The sequence below is a fragment of the Lepidochelys kempii genome, chromosome 1 (genome assembly GCF_965140285.1).
Source record: "Lepidochelys kempii isolate rLepKem1 chromosome 1, rLepKem1.hap1, whole genome shotgun sequence".
Classification (NCBI taxonomy): domain Eukaryota; kingdom Metazoa; phylum Chordata; order Testudines; family Cheloniidae; genus Lepidochelys; species Lepidochelys kempii.
This window is the reverse complement of record NC_136380.1, coordinates 92,424,381-92,447,796: the sequence shown is the minus strand read 5'-3', so window position 1 is coordinate 92,447,796 and position 23,416 is coordinate 92,424,381.

Genomic DNA, 23,416 nt, shown 5'->3' with positions numbered 1-23,416 from the left:
CCATGCTTGCCTTGGTATGGCGTCCGCACAGAAAAAAGGCGCGGAATGATTGTCTGCTGTTGCTCTGACGGAGGGAGGGGCGACCGACGACATGGCTTACAGGGTTGGCTTCAGGGAGCTAAAATCAACAAAGGGGGTGTCTTTACATCAAGGAGTATTTCAGGCAGGACTTCACGGAGGGTTCCAATAAGAAATGGTGCACCTAAGTTATTGTTCTTATTGGAACAAGGAGGTTAGCCTGGCCTCTGATTGATACATGGCTAAATTTACCTCGCTGCACCTTCTCTATGAGTGACTGCAGTGTGACCTAGAGGAATGAGTCCCCTAGACAGGGGAGGAGGCAAATGAGTACAAAACAAATCTGGTCTATTTCTTGTTTTGATCCACTCCATCTATCTTTTACATCTTTGGCTGGCAGCAGACGGTGCAGAAGGACTGCATGCCATCCACATCTCATGGCTGCTCGGCAGAAGATGGTACAGTACGACTGCTAGCCATCCTCATCTCTTGCCTGCCCGGCAGAAGATGGTACAGTACGACTGCTAGCAATCCGTATCGCCTGCCTGCTCACCATAAGACAGTTCAATAGGACTGACTGTAGTACTAAAGAGAATGACCTGGTCAAGTCACTCTAAATTAAGTCCCTGCGCCCATGTCTGCCCAGGCGCTCCCAGCCGACTTGGCCAGGAGCACCTCGGACACGACGAGGATGGCTACCAGTCGTATTGCACCGTCTGCTGCCACAAGGCAATGGGTTGCTGCTACTGTGTAGCAATGCCGTACAGCGTCTGCCAGCACCCAGGAGACATAGGGTGACGGTTACCTGAGCGGGCTCCATGCTTGCCGTGGTATGGCGTCTGCACAGGTAACTCAGGAAAAAAGGCGCGAAACGATTGTCTGCCCTTGCTTTCATGGAGGGAGGGAGGGAACGGGGGCCTGACGATATGTACCCAGAACCACCCGCAACAATGTTTTAGCCCCATCAGGCATTGGGATCTCAACCCAGAATTCCAGTGGGCAGCAGAGACTGCAGGAACTGTGGGATAGCTATCCACAGTGCAACGCTCCGGAAGTCGACTCTAGCCTCGGTACTGTGGAAGCACTCCACCGAGTTAATGCATTTAATACACTTAGAGCATTTTCTGTGGGGACACACACACTCGAATATATAAAACCGATTTCTAAAAAAACGACTTCTATAAATTCTCCCTTATTCCGTAGTGTAGACATACCCTTAGCAATTATCATTGAGAACTAATTGGGGACACATGAGGTCCAGAGAACTGGAGAAGTACAAACATAGTGCCTATCTTTTAAAAAGGGGAACAAAGAAGACCTGGGGTATTATAGACCAGGCAGCCTATCTTCAATAGCTGGAAAGATACTGGAACAAATTATTAAACAATCAATTTGTAAGCACTGGGGGAGGATAGAGTTATAAGAAATAATTAGCATAGATTTATCAAGAACAAATCATGGCAAAACAACTTTGACAGCATTACATGCCTAGAAGACGGGGGTGGAGCAATAGATGTGACATATCTTGATTTTAGTAAGGCTTTTGACACATTCCCAAATGACATTCCTATAAGCAAACTAGGGAAATGTGGTCCAGATGAAATCACTATGAAGTGGGTGCACATTTGGTTGAAAGACCATACTGAAAGAGCAGTTATCAATGGTGAGCTATCAAACTGAGGCTAGTGATGCTACACAGGGATCAGTCCTGCATTCGGTACCAGTCAATATTTTCATTAATGATTTGGATAATGGAGTGGAGAATATGTTTATAAATATGCAGAAGATACCAAGCTGGGAGGGGTGGCAACTACTTCGAAGGACAGGACTGGAATTCAAAGGAACCTTCATAAATTGGAGAACTGGTCTGAAATCAACAGATTAAAGTCAATAAAGATATCTGTGAAGTACTTCACTGAGGAAGGAAAAATCAAATACAAAATGGGGAATACCTGCTCAGGTAGTACTACTGTTGAAAAGGACCTGAGTATTATAATAGATCACAAACTGATATGGGCCGAAAATGTGATGCAGCTACAAAAAAGGCTAATATATCATTGTGGATTGTGTAAACACAAATGGTGTATGTAAGACACAGGAGGTAATAGTCCTAGTCTACATGGCACTGGTAAGTCCTCAGCTAGAGTACTGTGTCGAATTCTGGGAACCACACTTAAGAAAGATATGGACAAACTGAGGTGAGTACAGAGCAGAGCAACACAAATGATAAAAGGTTTAGAAACCCTGACCCATCAGGAAAGGTTAAAAAAAAAACCTGGGCATGTTTAATTCTGAGAAAATACAATTCAGATTCAGTAGGACAAGAAGTAATGGGCTTGATCTGTTGCAATGGAGCTTTAGGGTAGATATTAAAAAAAACCTTTCTAACTATAAGAGTAGTTAAGATCTGGAATGGGCTTCCAATGAAGGTTGTGGAATCCCCATCATTGGAGGTTTTTAATAACAGGTTGGACAAACACTTGACAGGGATAGTAGGATTACTTTGTCAGTGCTGGTAGCTGGATTTGGTGACTTCGTGAGGTCCATGTGAGACTTCCATTTCTGTGATTCTATCATCTCCTATAGGGTTTAGATTGGGGTCAACAGGCCAATTTGGTCACACTGGACTTACTACATTTTCATTAGAAATAAACATACTGTCTCAAATCCAATCCTTGACATGTTCAACTGTATCTGCATTAGATTTAAAATATGTTTTGGGACTGAGACTGAGCTAGGTTGAGCTTTAGATTCAACCATTTAAGGTTGCAATCTTGTATTTCTTTCACATCCTAAATTGCTATTGACTTCAAGTAATTCAGGCTCTGTATATTATATCTATATCTATGTGTGTGTGTGTGTTTTCTGAAAAATAAACAAATAATTACCACAAAGTCTAGATTTATCATTTTCCTAATGATATATGAAAAATAATAATAGATGAGAACATGTTAAATATATTTAACATTTTTTTTCTATTTTAAAAGTAGTAGAGTCAATGAATATCCTGATATCTGCTGGGAGAGCAATACAGCGGTGCATAGACAATCCAGGAAGTTTTTGGAAAGCGTAGGGGACAATTTCCTGGTGCAAGTGCTAGACGAGCCAACTGGGGGGGGGGGGGCTTTTCTTGACCTGCTGCTCACAAACAGGGAAGAATTAGTGGGGGAAGCAAAAGTGGACGGGAATCTGGGAGGCAGTGACCATGAGTTGGTTGAGTTCAGGATCCTGACACAGGGAAAAAGGTAAGCAGCAGGATACGGACCCTGGACTTCAGGAAAGCAGACTTCGACTCCCTCAGGGAATGGATGGGTAGGATCCCCTAGGGGACTAACATGAAGGGGAAAGGAGTCCAGGAGAGCTGGCTGTATTTCAAGGAATCCCTGCTGAGGTTACAGGGACAAACCATCCCGATGAGTCGAAAGAATAGTAAATATGGCAGGCGACCAGCTTGGCTTAATGGTGAAATCCTAGCGGATCTTAAACATAAAAAAGAAGCTTACAAGAAGTGGAAGGTTGGACATATGACCAGGGAAGAGTATAAAAATATTGCTCGGTCATGTAGGAATGAAATCAGGAGGGCCAAATCGCACCTGGAGCTGCAGCTAGCAAGAGATGTCAAGAGTAACAAGAAGGGTTTCTTCAGGTATGTTGGCAACAAGAAGAAAGCCAAGGAAAGTGTGGGCCCCTTACTGAATGAGGGAGGCAACCTAGTGACAGAGGATGTGGAAAAAGCTAATGTGCTCAATGCTTTTTTTGCCTGTGTCTTCACTAACAAGGACATCTCCCAGACTGCTGAGCTGGGCATCACAGCATAGGGAGTAGATGGCCAGCCCTCTGTGGAGAAAGAGGTGGTTAGGGACTATTTAGAAAAGCTGGACGTGCACAAGTCCATGGGGCCAGATGAGTTGCATCCGAGAGTGCTAAAGGAATTGGCGGCTGTGATTGCAGAGCCATTGGCCATTATCTTTGAAAACTCGTGGCGAACGGGGGAAGTCCCAGATGACTGGAAAAAGGCTAATGTAGTGCCAATCTTTAAAAAAGGGAAGAAGGAGGATCCTGGGAAATACAGGCCAGTCAGCCTCACCTCAGTCCCCGGAAAAATCATGGAGCATGACCTCAAGGAATCAATTCTGAAGCACTTAGATGAGAGGAAAGTGATCAGGAACAGTCAGCATGGATTCACCAAGGGAAGGTCATGCCTGACTAATCTAATCGCCTTCTATGATGAGATTACTGGTTCTGTGGATGAAGGGAAAGCAGTGGATGCATTGTTTCTTGACTTTAGCAAAGCTTTTGACACGGTCTCCCACAGTATTCTTGTCAGCAAGTTAAAGAAGTATGGGCTGGATGAATGCACTATAAGGTGGGTAGAAAGTTGGCTAGATTGTCGGGCTCAACAGGTAGTGATCAATGGCTCCATGTCTAGTTGGCAGCCGGTGTCAAGTGGAGTGCCCCAGGGGTCGGTCCTGGGGCCGGTTTTGTTCAATATCTTCATAAATGATCTGGAGGATGGTGTGGATTGCAACCTCAGCAAATTTGCAGATGATAATAAACTACGAGGAGTGGTAGATACTCTGGAGGGCAGGGATAGGATACAGAGAGACCTAGACAAATTGGAGGATTGGGCCAAAAGAAATCTGATGAGGTTCAATAAGGATAAGTGCAGGGTCCTGCACTCTAGGATGGAAGAACCCAATGCACAGCTACAGACTAGGGACCGAATGGCTAGGCAGCAGTTATGCGGAAAAGGACCTAGGGGTGACAGTGGACCAGAAGCTGGATATGAGTCAGCAGTGTGCCCTTTTTGCCAAGAAGGCCAATGGCATTTTGGGATGTATAAGTAGGGGCATAGCGAGCAGATCGAGGGACGTGATCTTTCCCCTCTATTCGACATTGATGAGGCCTCATCTGGAGTAATGTGTCCAGTTGTGGGCCCCACACTACAAGAAGGATGTGGATAAATTGGAGAGAGTCCAGCGAAGGGCAACAAAAATGATTAGGGGTCTGGAACACATGACTTATGAGGAGAGGCTGAGGGAACTGGGATTGTTTAGTCTGCAGAAGAGAAGAATGAGGGGGGATTTGATAGCTGCTTTCAACTACCTGAGAGGTGGTTCCAGAGAGGATGGCTCTAGACTATTCTCAGTGGTGGAAAAGGACAGGACAAGGAGTAATGGTCTCAAGTTGCAGTGGGGGAGGTTTAGGTTGGATATTAGGAAAACCTTTTTCACTAGGAGGGTGGTGAAACACTGGAATGTGTTACCTAGGGAGGTGGTAGAATCTCCTTCCTTAGAAGTTTTTAAGGTCAGGCTTGACAAAGCCCTGGCTGGGATGATTTAATTGGGGATTGGTCCTGCTTTGAGCAGGGGGTTGGACTAGATGACCTCCTGAGGTCCCTTCCAACCCTGATATTCTATGATTCTATGAATAATCAGTTAAAAGCTGAAATTTCATTTGATGTTTCCTCTAAGACAGTGGTTCTCAGACTTTTTTTTTTTCAGACCAATTGAAAATTGCTGAAGGTCTTGGCAGACCACTTAACTAAATTTCCAAATGTTATTTATACCGTTAGCTAACTATTGTAATGCACTTTGGATAAAAGGGTTATATATAACAAAAAGTTTATAATCATTATTTTTTTTCTACAAATAAAAGCACACAACTAATATTTTTATATCCATAATCTTACCTTTCTAATGTGATGGATGTGCCCTCTCTCCCCTGTTGCAGTAGCCCCTGAGCTGGGACTGGGAAGGACCGGGGTCTCTCCTTGGCAGCCACAGCCCTGGAGCTGGGGAAAGTCACCACAGCCCTGCACATCCCAACTTCTCCCCACCCCCTCTCCTCACCCCATTGCACCCTCGCACCTACCCCCTATTCTCCCCAAGACCACCACTTCACCTTTCATGTGTGTCTTCTCCAGGGTCCAGGCACCTAATTAGTGGAGCCACGCCTGCACAACTGCCCTAATGATGTGGGTGGCCCTTCATTCTCTTGTGTGCGGGCACGCAGGCACACACCTAAGAGGGAACTATCCATGGATCACCTGAATGGAGCTCGCGGATCACAGGTGGTCCGCGAACCACAGGTTGAGAACCACTGTTCTAAGATTAACCTAAGTAAAGGAGCACAGCAATTAAATAATATGCCCCTATAAAATGTCTTAATTTTGGCCAGTATTTGTTTTACGGCTTCTTATTTACTTACATATTCCAGCTGTCAAAATTGAAACCTTATTTAAGTATTTTTCTTAAAGCAAGCATTCATATTTGTTAGAAAACATTCAATAGCTGCAGGGATATCACTAACAATTTTGTTTCTGCGAGGAGAAGAGCACCACAATGCTTTAATGAAGTTACACTAATTTACATTAGCTGAGAGTCTGGCCCATTTGTTTCACTCATTCATGTTCTAGAGTAAATCTATTAGAATTCTTTGAGGACAAGTGTGATCTAGTGGGTACAAAGGATTTTCAGAACACTTGAGAAGGTCCCTCACCAAAGGCTCTTAAGCAAAGTAAGCAGTTATGGGTTAAGTGGTCCTCTCATGGATAAGTACCTGGTTAAAAGACTTGAAACAAAGGGTAGAAATAAGTGATCAGCTTTCAAAATGTTCAACATATTCCTACATGATATGGAAAAGGGGGTAAAATGTGAGGTGGCAAAGTTTTCAAACAACATAACATTACTCACAAGAGTTAAGTCCAAAGCTTACTGTTAAGAACATTACAAAGAGATTTCACAAAAGTGGGTGATTGGGCAGCAAAATGGCAAATGAAATTCAATGTTGATAAATGCAAATTAATACACATAGGGGGAAAAAAACCCTAGCTATACATACAAAAGGATGGGGTATAAATTAACTGTTACCACTCAAGGAATAGATCTTGGAATCATTGTGGATAGTTCCCCTGAGAACATCTGCTCAAAGTACAGCGATAGTCAAAAATGCTAAAGGAAGATTAGGAACCATTAGGAAAGGGATAGATAATAGATGGTAATATCATAATGTCACTATATAAATCCATGGTATGCCCATACCTTGAACACCCAGTGAAATTAGTAGAAAGCAGGTTTAAACCAAGTATAAGGAAGTACTTCTTCACACAATGCACAATTAACCTGTGAAACTCATTGCCAGGGGATGTTGTGAAGTCCAGAAGTATAATTTGGCTTACAAAAGAATTAGATAAGTTCATCGTCCATCAATGGCTATTAGCCAAGATGGTCAGGGAAGCAGCCCAGCCCTAAAACTCCAACTGCCAGAAGCCGGGACCAAATGACAGGGGAAGGATCATTCAATAATTTCTCTGTTCTGTTCATTCCCTTTGAAGCATCTGGCACTGGCCACCATCAGAACACAGGATACCAGGCTAGATGGACCATTGGTCTGACTAAGTATGGCCATTCTTATGCTTTTAGATATTTAGGATGAAATCCTGGCCCTAGTGAAATCAGTTGTAAAAGTCACATTGGCTTCAATAGGCCTAAAAATCTACTATTTATGAGGATAATAAATCAATTAATTGCAGCAGGGCTCCTATTTTCAAGCTATCAATATTAATTCCAATGGACGTCCCTGTTGCCATTCTACTTCCACTGTCTTGTTCTGGGCATAATTACATAAAATCTTGATTGAAAAATATATCCAGTCAAGGGAGTCCTTCACAGTTTAGTTTAATCTAGACAGAATATTTTCTGTAATTTTATAGCCATACCCATGTTACCAGTATTCTTTAATTTACCTTGAAAAGAGTTGTCTGAGGACTAATTTTTCTAGTCATTAAAGCCAACTAATCAATGTCAACCAGTGTAATTGTGCAGTAATCTTTCTTATCTGAATTAACAACCACAGAACTTTAGCTGCCTTTTTTAAACTATCAAGGCAAAGTTACAATAAAATGTTAACATACTACCTTGTACATTCTTTAATACTTATTCAGGATCAGGTTAATATTTTCAAGAACCTGGTTTGCTGGCTGGGAATTCCTCCTCCTCTGAGTTGGTTAAAAAGGGTGACCACATTTCTAAGTACTTATCCTCTTTTTCCCCCCTCTTCTCTTATATACGTATGTTGTACGATTTTTTGGTCATCATAAGGTAAGTCCATATCTGACTGTACCACAATTCCATAGGACAAGTCATATTCTCCAATAAATCTTCTTGTTAAAAATAAAAATGAAATTAACTTCTCATTCTGTTTTTAATGTACATAAGAGCAGCCATACTGGGTCAGACCAAAGGTCTATCTACCCCAGTATCCTGTCTTCCAACAGTGGCCAATGCCAGGTGCCCCAGAGGGAATGAACAGAACAGGTAATCATCAAGTGATCCATCCCCTGTCCATACCCAGCTTCTGGCAAACAGAGGCTAGGGACTCCATCCCTGCCATCCTGGCTAATAGCCATTGATGGACCTAGCCTCAATGAATTTATCTAGTTCTTTTTTGAACCCTATTATAGTCTTGACTTTCACAATATGTTCTGGCAAAGAGTAGCATAGGTTTATTGTGCATTGTATGAAGAAATACTTCTTTTTGTTTGTTTTAAACCTGCTGCCTATTAATTTCATTTGCCAACCCCTAGTTCTTAGATTATGAGAAGGAGTGAATAACACTTATTTACTTTCTTCACACCAGTCATGATTTTACAGACTTCTATCATATCCCCCCTTAGTCATCTCTTTTCCAAGCTGAAAAGTCCCAGTCTTATTAATCTCTCGTCATATGGCAGCCATCCAATACACCTATTCATTTTTGTTGCCCTTTTCTGAACCTTTTCCAATTCCAATATATATATTTTGAAATGGGGTGACCACATCTGCACGCAGTATTTAAATTGTACATCTTTTAGTATTAAGTAAGCAGGTCAGAGGATCTGTAGGAAGCTGGCATTTTGTCCTAAGGTGAATATCTTTAATAATTTTCTCCCCAAACCATCTAATTCAGTGGTGGGTAACCTGCAGCCCATGGGCCATACATGGCAGGCAGGCCACGAGACAGATTCTTTACATTTTCATGGCCGCCAGCAGTTCCCAGTGGGTGCAGTTCACCATTTCCTTGCTGCAGGAAGCAGCATCCAGTAGTGTGCTTCTTTTAGACAAACATCCAGTCTTGAATCTGACTGTTGGGCATGAGGAATTCAAACAAATTTTTGCAACAGATACACATGAGACTAAAGAATCCTTCATCTGCATAACCATAGGAGAGCTGGCTCAAGCTGAAAGATTTAAGTGATACTTGTCAGAAGAAGGAAGCACTTGAGGTGGAGGGAAACAACTGCCTCACCCTTGCAGGTGGTAAAATTAAAGAAAGAATACATGGAACAACTAAAGTGGCTATGTCTGTTAATAGATTTTCACTTCACAGAGTTTTGAGGGTTTTTTTTAAGGTAGAGGAATTATTCTGTGGAAATTATTATACATTTCCTGGAAGTTAAGTACCTACACATTTTTAACTTTTAAAAGTTTCCTAACAAAGTTTTTTGTTTGTTTTTTATTATATATAAAAATCCTTTTGAAACATAAACAAGGTTAGATGTCGGTAATCTTTGAATGTTTAGGATTTTAAAAAGATTATTTGTTGTAACTTTTGAGTGAAAAGGAAACCTAATAATATCTGTAATATCAGAATTTCATATTAACTTTGGATAAGAAGTACCTGTAACCTATTTTTATATTATACGTTTAGAAAAATGAGCGTGTAGAGCTCATTGTTCAAAATATTTGCTAATAGTTCAGTGGCAACACAATAGTTTTATGAAGGTTGCTGGCGATAGGGAAGAGTATAAGAAATGAGAGATGAGAACCTGAAGTTATGGAAAAAACAGGCTAAAGTTGAACACATGGAAAGAAAGTAAAATAGCATTAAATATTAAATATTTTGTCCCCTGGTAAGCCTTTTACACACTTAGTTTATTTGTTTCTACAGAGAGCTTTACTAATATATTCTACTTCCATTAGCTGTCATCTAGTTTTGGTTTTTCTTCATCTGTTCTTAATATACCAGTTTTTAAAAATCTTTACTCATTTCCCCTGCTTAGTAGGAACAGTAACACTTGAGGCTTCTAATGTAATTTCTGTTTCCATTTTAAAATCATTTTCCATTTTGTAAACACATTGTTTATGATGATGTGTGAATGATATAAGCTGCGTGATTATAACAAAAAACTTATATTTGAGATGAAAAACACCTAAAGTCATTTAGTGCAACCAATTCTTCATGGTTCACTCACAGTCATTTTCCCAGGGCTTTGTCAGTCCACATGCTACACCACTATAAGTATCCTCATTATCTGCAGTTCTCCTTTATATTTTCCTATATTTACAATAGGCAATTGCTTGAAGTTACAAATACTGAGGTTATCTAACTGCAAACAATTTTGGTTATGTAATGGAACTGGCAAAATTTTAAAGGCCATAACTGTATTGTATATATTTCAGGTTTTAAAAGATAAAAAGCAAATATATTTTTCAGGTTTTCTGTGGATTGCTTCCCTTACCTATTTGTATTTCTTCAAGTCTTTTTTTTTCTTCTTCTTCCTCTGATTAAATGCTCTATGATTCTCTGAAATGCAGGTGTATTGATTAGTATCCTGTAAATTGGACTATTTTGAATAGTTTGAAGTATGTATTTATGACAATTTAATCTGGGGAGGCTGTTGACATCTGAAAATGGTAGGCAAATTTGGCATGCCTCCTCATGAGATCTGACAGAATGTTCCCCTAAATGTTTTTGGTCATTTTGATAAAAACTGATGCGACTTTGTGTACATGGGGAGGGTTTTGCCCAATTAGACTGAATATAGAAAGATATAATTTTTCTCATGTTAACCATGTTTGTTAAATATATGTATAACTTGAACATATACATATTTATACATGCTAGAGCAGGCCTAGCCCAAGGGCCAGACATCTGGATGGATATGAACAGAAATCTACATATCAGGCACTTTTAAAGAAAATGGATGGCGCACTAGTGTCACAGAAGTTGGCTGTCAGGAGCACAATCTACAATGTCAAGACTACTGCTAGCTTGCCTGGAAGTAAGCAGCTAGCAGGAACAAATACGGAAACAGCACTGCTTTTAATCCTAGGTTAGGGATGGATGATTTTAAAATGATTATATATGGATAGGTATATACAAATTTACATGTAAGGCAATGACATTATCTCACTTTTTACTTAGCAGTATGCAGTGTACTTGTAGCTATGTTGGTCCCAGGACCGCTCTACCTTGAATTGTCCCTTAGAATATATGCTAACTACTTATGCTAAACAATCTGTTCCATCTTGCATTTAGCTCTGACACTTTGAATACCTTCTGAAAAGCCTGTGTCTCTCACCAACAGAAGCTGGTCCACTAAAAGATATTGCTTCACCCACCTTGTCTCTCTAATTACTTAGCAGCAGCTTAAGCAAACCTGATGTTTGATGGAAAGAATGAGGCCTCTTTCACAAGTAATTAGGGACACTTGAACATAGAGGCTAATCTTTTCCTGATTTTTGATGGGCAGCTTGGCACCTCCTGGTTTTTAGCAGACTGAAGCAATGCAGGTTAGTCTCTTCTCCTTCCCACATTACTTTTCTGAACTATAACAATACTGTCTAAAGACAATAAAATCTTCCCTGGAAAAATGTTTTCTTTACTATTATTAAAAATATAATTTTAAATATTAGATAGATAAGTAGATAGATTCTCAAAATTATGGGCCATGGAGTTACTCTGGATTTTCATCAAGAAAACAGGAAGCCAAATTTGACCCTACTTAGGTATCACACAACTTAGAACTCTGTGGACATATAAATGCTATCCACCATGGTAGTTAAACTTGAAAAGAAAAGTGAGACTGAATATCGTGAATCAGTGGTGAATCTAATCTTCAGAAACTCATGAGATTAAAATGTTAACTCTCACAGTAATGTACCTAAATGCTAGGATTATCTCTGTGTTCTCTGAAAATCTCCACAGGAAACTTACTTATTGTTAATTTAGCTATGAAAATTAACCTTTTAAATTGGTTTGCTTTTATCAAACACCTATGGATTCTAAGATTGAACGGTCAATTATGGTGAATTCATATTGTATTATTTACATTGTATCAACCTTTATCATCCTTTATAATCTAAGATCAAATATGAAATGAGCCTATTAAAGGCAGAATAAATTACCAGAATGACACTTAATGTTATAGTATAATAATATAAAATTTTCAGTAAAGCAATTTCCCTTTAATTTTAAATTAGTACTTTACTGTCCTGTTATATTGATGTTAATTTCTGTCAGATCTGTATTGCGAGACAGATTCATATAACTGAGGAAAGTTGACAGCATGCTAAAATACCTCTCTATCTAGAGATGCTTTGCAAAGCAATACATTGCATTGTACGAGACTGACTATACTGCTGCCATGTATTCAGCAGATGGGAATATTTTCATAGGGCCTGTTAATCTATATTGGTATTAATTGAGAGGAAAAAGTGTTGACCATGATAATGAGGATATTTTTTCGAAAATAAAAGATTTTTCTCTCTGTTGTTTTTGTTGAGATCATCTCTGCCTGAACATCCAGTGAAAAATTGTCAGTAAAACAGTTCAATTGAAGTATTCACTTCTTTATAGAAGTGAGAGGTCTAGTGATGACATCAGTAAATGTGAGGTTCTGCAGCTGTTATACTAACGCCTTCCTCTCGTTCCACCCCTTTTACTCCCAATGTTTCCTCTGATGAGCCAGGGGTTTAGTTTCTATGGCTTACTGAATCCTGTGAGAAAATGAAAGGGTCAAGCAAGATCTCAGACATACCAGAGGCATCTGACATGTTGGAACAGAACTTTACATTGTCAAAAATGTTTTCAGCGCAGCAGAGCCTCCAGGATGCCCGTAAGCATCAGTCCAGAAATAAAATGTATTTGAGGGATTCCCCGCCCACACACACACACACACACACCAGTCTCTCACTCACTCCCACCCCATGGACTATTCAGTTCTAAAGCTGCAATTTCTCAGCGGAGAAGACAGTGGGTTTTAAGCTGTACAGGCCCATCATGAGCTCCCTATCCCTTTTTAGCAGCTCTTTGGAATCCAACCAGGTAGAGTCAAAGAGGCGCTTACTCCAGGCTCTGTTTTACCGGCTTGACTATCCTAAGGTTTGGTTTTCAGGTGGCCCCTGCACCCATGCACTTGCATAAACATCGTCTATGATCTACAACCTGGCACACAGATAATAGAAGATCAGGATCTGGATACTCTTACATAGTAGACATAACTGAAAATACCCATCGCTATCTCTTTAAATGTACTATACTGAAAAGTAGGGTTAAGGTAATTCTGTTTTTGGTGAAAATAATATACTATTATATTCCACCACCAAGAGAAAGCAAGATAGAAGTGGAATTAGGTTGAAGAATGCTGTTAGGAGTCAGGGATGGGAACGTCTGGAATCTACCCTCCAACGCAGGGTATAGATCACTATATTGCTTGAAAGAACACCATTGTGGCATACATCAAGGTTAAGATTTCTCCCTTTTTTCTCACTTTACTATCAGAGCGCTATTCTGCATTTCCTAGTGTATTCTTTTATAACCGTTCTTTAGAACCCTCTCTTTGGCTCCTGGACTGCTGAGGCCATCAGAAAATTGCAATCTCTTGCTGAGTGGTAATTTTCACCTTAAAACAACAATCAATACAAAGTTGCAAATGATATTCCTCATTCTATTTTTTAGAAGAGCCTCTCAATCTATAAACAATGTGATTATATGACTTGATGCCAAATAACATTGACAAGTCTGAAAATAAACTCTATAATGGGGATATAACAAATAATTTAACTCTTTACTGTGAAGAATATTGATGAGATTGTAGAGAACATCCTTTCTGTAATGACACAGGGTTTAATCAGACTGTGAAGCAAGAGTGACAGCTTGGTCAATGCACCAGGGACTGAACTGAGGATCTCCAGCACTGAAAGAAAAAAGTCTCTACAGCTTGAAGATATATGAGTGGTAGAAAGCCCCATATGTGGTCTGGGCTTGTAGGGGGACTTGTAATACACAGTGACCAATGGGTTACACAAGAGTAACTTTTGGTCCTAATTGCTGTATGTTTTATGTCCTATGGGGCTTCAGGGGACATAAAGGAAGTGTGATAAGTTTTAGCAGAAGAATTGCAGTACAAGCTCCTCATGCTGAGATGAGCTGAAGTAGTGTAGGGAAGTTTGGGTTCCATCATACACTGTGCAATTCAAAAGTCTGTTCTTAGATTTGATATTTTGAAAACTACTTGCCTTCAGTGGGCATAGACATATTGTGTGCCATGCCATATTTGAACAAATTTATAACACTGGATTATATTGATTGGTTTACAATCAAATATAGTTATGGAACTATTACCTTTTGTGGATGATGCCTCTGGGAATTACCATGACTCTCTTTAGAAAATGTGTCTAGGGATAATGGTCTAGGTTTTAAAACTAGAGCTTCCATTTTGCGCCTGCAAATAATTGCAGGTGCAATTACGTGTTTAGAAATGTAAATAAACTATATGTTATCAGTATAACTGATGGGGCTTCAAAAATATAGTAAACCTGCTTTAGAGATCAGCTGTCACTAGTGATTACTTGCAGAGGCCGCAGAACATCACTACTCTCTGGTGTGCAAATCTTTGAAGAGAGATCATCTCTTACAAGCGGCCACTTTTGCTAACTTTCCTGAGTGGTCACTCTTGCCAGGTTTTACTGTATATTTACAATGATTTATGACTGCAATACTTTAGGTGGAAGTATTGACATCTGGTTATGTTGGGCTTTATATTTGACCTAATGTCTTTGGAGTGGTTTCTGCACATAAATTCATATCCTGTTTACACTGAGATCAGTAGTGACACTACTACTGATTTCAGTGTGCAGCATCAGACCCCTATGGAGTGCTTGTGTGCTGCTGCACCTCTGCAATCAGAACATAGTACAATGTAACAAAATGAAAATTATTAATTACTGCAGACTTGCATTTTGCTTGCAGCATTTGTTTCCTGCATATTCAAGCCTGTGTGGTAAAAAAGTCAATCAAAATCAGTACTCTTTTAGTAAAGTTCTGGATAGTTTTATTACAATGCTTTCATCAAAAGTGTTACTTTCTGAATTTTAATCTGCTTCATCTCTGCATATTCCCATTGGAGCTAACAAAGTGTGAGCTAATGAACTAGTGAAGATGAGCCAAGCATGGAAAGCTCATGTCAATGAGCTATTCCCAAACTCAAGTCCTAAATCAATTTTCATGAATGTTTACTTCACTCCTATTTGCCATGACTTTGCTGCCAAGAAAGTTACTAGATAGATTGCTGGCGACTTGAATAGAAAACAAATTTTATTCATATTGTAGCACAACATAAAATGAAGATTGTGCCATAAAGTTAGTCATATACGATACACTTATTTTTGGCTCAAAGTTCCAATCAATTCACAGGTGACTTTCCAAGCTGAGAACATAGCAAACAGAAGGCACATTCCTGAGATAAGTATTGTCTGCAAGGCATTTTTTTTAAACTGATGAATATTAACAATTTGTCTACACAGGAGTTGCTTGCCATAACTAGCTGTTTATTTCTCCATTTCATTTTTATAAATTAGGAGAATTATTCACCAGTTCTTTAGCATTTGAGGAAAAAATATTTGAACCCAGTTGAGGACCAGGAACTACACCTAGGATTTTCAGTGCACCTATTGTGAGTTAGGGTACAATGGAATCCCAAACTACATGAATGTGCTTTGCCCTAAAAATATAACACTTTCTGTTTCCCGAGACCTGCTTTTTCAGAAGGGGCACCAGAACTATCGAGAATTCTTCCAAAAAAAATGTCATCAAAGTACTAAGTAGAAGAGTGAAATTTAGAAGGAAACTCTTGGTCATCTACTACTGGTGCTGCTCACCGTTCCATGCTTTCAGACTACAGTTATTGCCTGTTCAATTACCATGGGTTGAAATTTCCTCCAGACTTCCTCCATGATGATGGTATGTTGTTATAGCAGCTTCTTTCTTCTGAGAGAGCAACCCAAGGAAATCAAAGTACCAGCTGGTACCTGGCTTATGCACAGATGAACAAGGCATGGGGTGGGGATCCAGATTTCTCTCTCTCTGATATATTCTCTTGTGCTGTAGCTGGTCACAGTCCACATGTGAGTGCCTGGTCTATCTACTCACACTTTTGAGTCCCTAAAGGGGACAAGAAGAGGCAGAACAGCAGTTCTGTTCCCACCCACCAAAGGATCTGGCCAGGCATGTAGAGGTATACATACACTCCATAACAAGTGTAACAGAGGGTGTGAATGCTTCAAGAACCATTCTCCATCAGGTATAGAGCACACCAATGCTCCAACTGAAGTAGTGTAATTGCCCAGTGCTCCAACACAGGCCAGCCATTTGGTCTCATGGGCTGGGACTGTCATTTACTCTGTTTATACAACACCTAGCACAGTGATGCCCTAAAGTGGCTATCAAGGAACAATCTCAATATAAAGTATTTAGTAATAATGCCTCTTATGTCAGTGCCTCTGTGTTAGTCAGGAGGGGTATATGTAGAATGCTCTACCTCTATAACAATGTAGACACACTACTTTCACAACACATCCAAGTATCAAATATTTGCTGAATGGAGAATTCATGAATCTTTCCTGAATGAAGGTCTTCTAACTTCTAAGGCCAGACAGCCTTACCTCAGTCCCAGGAAAAATCATGGAGCAGGTCCTCAAGGAATCTATTCTGAAGCAGTTAGAGGAGAGGAAAGTGATCAGGAACAGTCAGCATGGATTCACCAGGTCAAGTCATGCCTGACTAACCTAATTGCCTTCTATGATGAGATAACTGGCTCTCTGGATGAGGGGAAAGAAGTGGGTGTGTTATTTCTTGACTTTAGCAAAGTTTTTGATACAGTCTCCCACAGGTTTAGAGTAGCAGCCATGTTAGCCTGTATCCGCAAAAGGAACAGGAGTACTTGTGGCACTTTAGAGACTAACAAATTTATTAGACCATAAGCTTTGGTGGGCTACAGCCCACTTCATCGGATGCATAGAATGGAACATATAGTAAGAAGATATATACATACAGAGAAGGTAGAAGTTGCCATACAAACAGTAATCTTGCCAGCGAGTTAAAGAAGTACAGTCTGGATGAATGGACTATAAGATGAATAGAAAGCTGGCTAGATCATTGGGCTTAATGGGTAGTGATCAATGGCGTCACTGTCTAGTTGGCAGCTGGTATCAAGCAGAGTGTTCCAAGGGTCGGTCTGGGGCCGGTTTTGCTCAATATCTTCATTAATGATCTGGAGGATGGTGTGGATTGCACCCTCAGCAAGTTTGCAGATGACACTGAACTGGGAGGAGTAGTAGATATGCTGGAGGGTAGGGATAGGATAGAGGGGGCCCTAGACAAATTAGAGGATTGAGCCAAAAGAAATCTAATGAGGTTCAACAAGGACAAGTGCAGAGTCCTGCACTTAGGATGGAAGAATCCTATGCACCGCTACAGACTAGGGACCGAATAGCTAGGAAGCAGTTCTGCAGAAAAGACCTAGGGGTTACAGTGGATGAGAAGCTAGATATGAGTCAACAGTGTGCCCTTGTTGCCAAGAAGGCTAACAGCATTTGGGCTGTATAAGTAGGAGCATTGCCAGCAGATCGAAGGACATGATCCTTCCCCTCTATTTGGCATTGGTGCGGCCTCATCTGGATTACTGTGTCCAGTTTTGGGACCCACACCACAAGAAGGATGTGGAAAAATTGGAAAGCATCCAGCGGAGGGCAACAAAAATATTAGGGGGTTAGAGAACATGATTTATGAGGAGAGGCTGAGGGAACTAGGATTATTTAGTCTGAAGAAGAGAAGAATGAGGGGGGATTTGATAGCTGCTTTCAACTACCTGAAAGGGGGTTCCAAAGAGGATGGATCTAGACTGTTCTCAGTGGTAGCAGATGACAGAATAAGAAGTAATGGTCTCAAGTTGCAATGGGGGAGGTTTAGGTTGGATATTAGGAACAACTTTTTCACTAGGAGGGTGGTGAAACAATGGAATGGGTTACCTAGGGAGGTGGTGGAATCTCCCTCCTTAGAGGTTTTTAAGGTCAGGCTTGACCAAGCCCTGTCTGGGATGATTTAGTTGGGGATTGGTCCTGCTTTGAGCAGGGGGTTGGATTAGGTGACCTTCTGAGCTCCCTTCCAACCCTGATATTCTATGATTCTATGAATTCTAGGAACTGTACATGGCATAGCCATTTTATTAGAACCAGATCATCTAGGTTTGTGCATATTGTTTAGTAAGCATTAGTATTTATTATTTGTAGAGTGCTAACAATATGATAGGTACTTACAATGCACACAAATGAAGACAAAGACAACTCTTCCACAAAGGGCTATAAAGATAGACACACACAGGAAACACTGGATAATCCAGAAATGAGGATGATTTAGGAGTTGTTTTATAATAAACTCAGTTCTTTGGTTATTGTGGAAGAAATGGCTTGGGGAAAGTCTTGTTCTGTGCAAAGATGGGAGAATGGAAACATAGAGTATTTCTGCAAAATCATGTGAACTGTGTTCTCTTGCCCACTGCTCTTGAACTATATATTCTGGAAGAAGAGCCAGGGATGACCCTTCCTAGTGTACAGATTATAAATATTTGTCTTTTGCACTATTAGAAAAATAGCTTGAATTGTTACAAGTTATTCACCATCAGCACAGAATGTGCTACTGCTACTAAGTACTATGGTTTGGTCTGGTCTCTCTTACAGTGAAACACTTCATAGGAGTTGAGACACTGAAGCAGCATTCAGGTTTGCTAATGTCTTTCGGGTGGTTTCGTTCGATGAAATAATTTTGTACGATGGATAAAAAGAGGATTGACTTTGAATTCTGAATTGGATAGGAGGTAAAACAGTATTTTAATTTAAATCTTTTTCCAAGTGAGAATTAGGGAATTGGGATGTTTTTAAAACTGGGAATGTGGTGGTGGGGGGAGATCATTTTAGTTTTATTCATTTAAATTTTCTCTCTCTGCTTTTCATGCAAGGTAAAAACAATCCATTCATTATATGTTTCTCAATATATGGAATTATACTGAGCTTTCACGTATAAGTACCTATCAGAATTAAAAGAAAAAAGTCTTCCCACAAGTAGCAGCAAGTTAAACTCTCCTGAGGGTGAGAATTATTTTTTTTAAGTTATTAAAAAAAGGCAGACTGTTTTACTAAATTCCCCCAATTCTTACAAATGTTTCAGCTCATGACTATTTATTATTTTAGTTTTGGGGAGAATGGCTAGAAATGTATTACATTTACAAAACATATATACTCTGCTCCAGTAGATTTAGATGAGAACATTCTTATTCCGTACCAGATGATATACACTCAACCCCATGACAACTATTATGTAAGTATTTTCCACCATTATGTGTAAGTAAACAAGTCTTAAGCATCTTCAGCAACACATTACTGGCAAAATGAAACATTTCTCTGCTAACGCATCAGCTATTGTACACAGGCATAGTTGCAGATAGTAATAAAAGTTCAGATTGATAGAATAAGCTAATGTGACAATGCACACTGGAATGTTACCAATCATTAATCATATGTAATTTCTGAATTTCAAATAAGTGAACAATCAGTTTTGGAGGTTGCTATGAATAATATACTTCTGGGGACAATCATATTTTAATAAGAAAAGGAGTACTTGTGGCACCTTAGAGACTAACAAATTTATTAGAGCATAAGCTTTCGTGAGCTACAGCTCACTTCATTGGATGTATTCAGTGGAAAATACAGTGGGGAGATTTAAATACATAGAGAACATGAAACAATGGGTGTTACCATACACACTGTAACTAGAGAGATCACTTAAAGTGAGCTATTACCAGCAAGAGAGTGGGGGGTGGGGGGGAACCTTTTGTAGTGATAATCAAGGTGGGCCATTTCCAGCAGTTGACAAGAACGTCTGAGGAACAGTGGGGTGTGTGTGGGGGGGAATAAACAAGGGAAAATAGTTTTACATTGTGTAATGACCCATCCACTCCCAGTCTCTATTCAAGCCTAAATTAATTGTATCCAGTTTTTCAAATTAATTCCAATTCAGCAGTCTCTCATTGGAGTCTGTTTTTGAAGTTTTTTTGTTGAAGAATTGCCACTTTTAGGTCTGCAATCGAGTGACCAAAGAGACTGAAGTGTTCTCTAACTGGTTTTTGAATGTTATAATTCTTGACATCTGATTTGTGTCCATTTATTCTTTTATGCAGAGACTGTCCAGTTTGACCAATGTACATGGCAGAGGGGCATTGCTGGCACATGATGGCATATATCACATTGATAGATGTGCAGGCGAACGAGCCTCTGATAGAGTGGCTGATGTGATTAGGCCCTGTGATGGTGTCCCCTGAAGAGATATGTGGACACAGTTAGCAACGGGCTTTGTTGCAAGGATAAGTTCACGGGTTAGTGGTTCTGTTGTGTGGTGTTTGGTTGCTGGTGAATATTTGCTTCAGGTTGGGGAGGCTGTCCGTAAGCAAGGACTGGCCTGTCTCCCAAGATCTGTGAGAGTGATGGGTTGTCCTTCAGGATAGGTTGTAGATCCTTGATGATGCGTTGGAGAGGTTTTAGTTGGTGGCTGAAGGTGATGGCTAGTGGTGTTTTATTATTTTCTTTGTTGGGCCTGTCCTGTAGTAGGTGACTTCTGGGTATTCTTCCGGCTCTGTCAATCTATTTCTTCACTTCAGCAGGTGGGTATTATAGTTGTGAGAATGCTTGATAGAGATCTTGTAGGTGTTTGTCTCTGTCTGAGGGGTTGGAGCAAATGAGGTTTTATCGTACAACTTGGCTGTAGACAATGGATTGTGTGGTGTGGTCTTGATGAAAGCTGGAGGCATGTAGGTAGGAATAGTGGTCAGTAGCTTTCCAGTATAGGGTGGTGTTTATGCGACCATAGCTTATTAGCACAGTAGTGTCCAGGAAGTGGATCTCTTGTGTGGACTGGTCCAGGCTGAGGTTGATGGTGGGAAGGAAATTGTTGAAATCATGGTGGAATTCCTCAGGGACTTCTTTTCCATGGGTCCAGGTGATGAAGATGTCATCAATGTAGTGCAAGTAGAGTAGGGGCATTAGGGGACGAGAGCTGAGGAAGCGCTGGCCTACTGTGGGGCCCATGCGGGTACCCATAGCAGTGCCGCTTATTTGAAGGTATACATTGTCCGCAAATGTGAAATAGTTATGGGTGAGGACAAAGTCACAAAGTTCAGCCACCAGGTTTGCTGTGACATTATCGGGGATACTGGTCCTGATGGCTTGCAGTCCATCTTTGTGTGGATTGTTGGTGTAGAGGGCTTCTACATCCATAGTGGCCAGGATGGTGTTTTCAGGAAGATCACTGATGGATTGTAGTTTAATTGATGGATTGTAGTATAATTGTAGAATTATAACATTCAAAAACCAGTTGGAGAACACTTCAATCTCTTTGGTCACTCAATTACAGACCTAAAATTTGCAATTCTTCACCAAAAAAACTTCAAAAACAGACTCCAATGAGAGACTGCTGAATTGGAATTAATTTGAAAAACTGGATACAATTAACTTAGGCTTGAATAGAGACTGGGAGTGGATGGGTCATTATACAAAGTAAATCTATGCCCCTTGTTTATTCCCCCCCTCCCTACCCACCACTGTTCCTCAGACGTTCTTGTCAACTGCTGGAAATGGCCCACCTTGATTATCACTACAAAAGGTCCCCCCCCCACCCCGCTCTCCTGCTGGTAATAGCTCACCGTAAGTGATCAATCTCCTTGCAGTGTGTATGGTAACACCCATTGTTTCATGTTCTCTATGTATAGAAATCTCCCCACTGTATTTTCCACTGAATGCATCCGATGAAGTGAGCTGTAGCTCAAGAAAGCTTATGCTCAAATAAATTTGTTAGTTTCTAAGGTGCCACAAGTACTCCTTTTATTTTTGTGAATACAGACTAACATGGCTGCTACTCTGAAACCTGTCATATTTTAATATATTCTGTGCACCTAATTCAGAAGACAGTGAAGACAGAAGACTGTTCTGGTAAGGGAAAGTAGTAAAACTAATTAACATGTATGGACAGCACAGTGGTTGTAAATAACAGCATAGTTTTGAGTTATGGAGTTTGGATCTAAATCTGAAGTTCCCCAAAGTTTGTGGATAATTGGGATTGAGCTCATTATAGAGAGAGCTCTGAATTGCGAAGTTTGGCATTCAGAAATGGTTCTGAATTCCCTCAAAGTGTTGGGGTGAGGGTTGAGTGCAGATTTCAAGCCCAAATAAAAGAAAATGTGACAGCCGAATATTCATTACTTCTGAGACATAATTATCTGTGTTCAAGGTACTGTGAAAAAAATAACATCTGCTCTGGATCCTTTAGTTTTTTTGTTTTCAATAAGCATGCAATCCTCACCTCACCAAACCCTCACCTTGTGATGAACTGAGTGGTCAAGTAGTTTGTACTTTAAGAACATTGCTGTCAAATAGTTTGGTCTTATAGGGGTCGGTTCTGTTCCACTGCAGTCAATGAGTGGGATTTCAATGGCAGCAGGCTAAGCCCCATAAAGAGAAATTAGTTTCTCTATATTTAAGAATGAAGTGCCTACTTAATATTTGCCATTCCTCTTGCTCTGCTAAACCTAAGCCAGCATGCCTGCAATTTCAGAGTTATGATCTTATGTCAGCCTAAAATTGTGTTGGCAACTCTGAGACAAACCAGACAAAATGTGTTGGAAATATGGTAATTCAAAAATGTGGTGCTGCCATTCCTTGAGGATTTTTCTTTTTTAATTCATTGATTTGTCTTTGCTCATTATAACTCTGTTTCAGCCTAGGAATTGTGAATCTGTTTTCACTGATTGATCTTGATGAAAATCGGTGCCTTTGACTACTTGGTGGTGACAGGTGTTGGGAATGGATTATTGAATGCAGTTTCTGCTTCCGTTATGGGTCAGATTTATGACCTCTTTGCCATTGTGGATGCATGTGATCATGGACTGACAAGAAAGGAGTTATGTGGTGGGTCTGGGGAGAAGCAGGGAGGTGGGGGGTCACAAAGAGAGAAATAGAGGCAGTTGTAGAATCATAGGGTTATATGGGACCACAAAGGTCATCTGGTCTGACCCCTTGCCAAGATGCAGGATTTGTTGTCTCACCCATCTGAGACAGATGGTTATCCAGCCTCGTTTTGAAAGCCTCCAGTGAAGAAGCTTCTACAACCTCCTGAGGCAGTCCCATTGTCCTACTGTTCTTACGGTTAGGAAGTTTCTCCTGAGATTAAATCTAATTCTCCTATGATGTAGTTTGAACCCATTGCCTCTTGTCCTGCCCTCTGTGGCAAAAGAGAACAACTTTTCTCAATC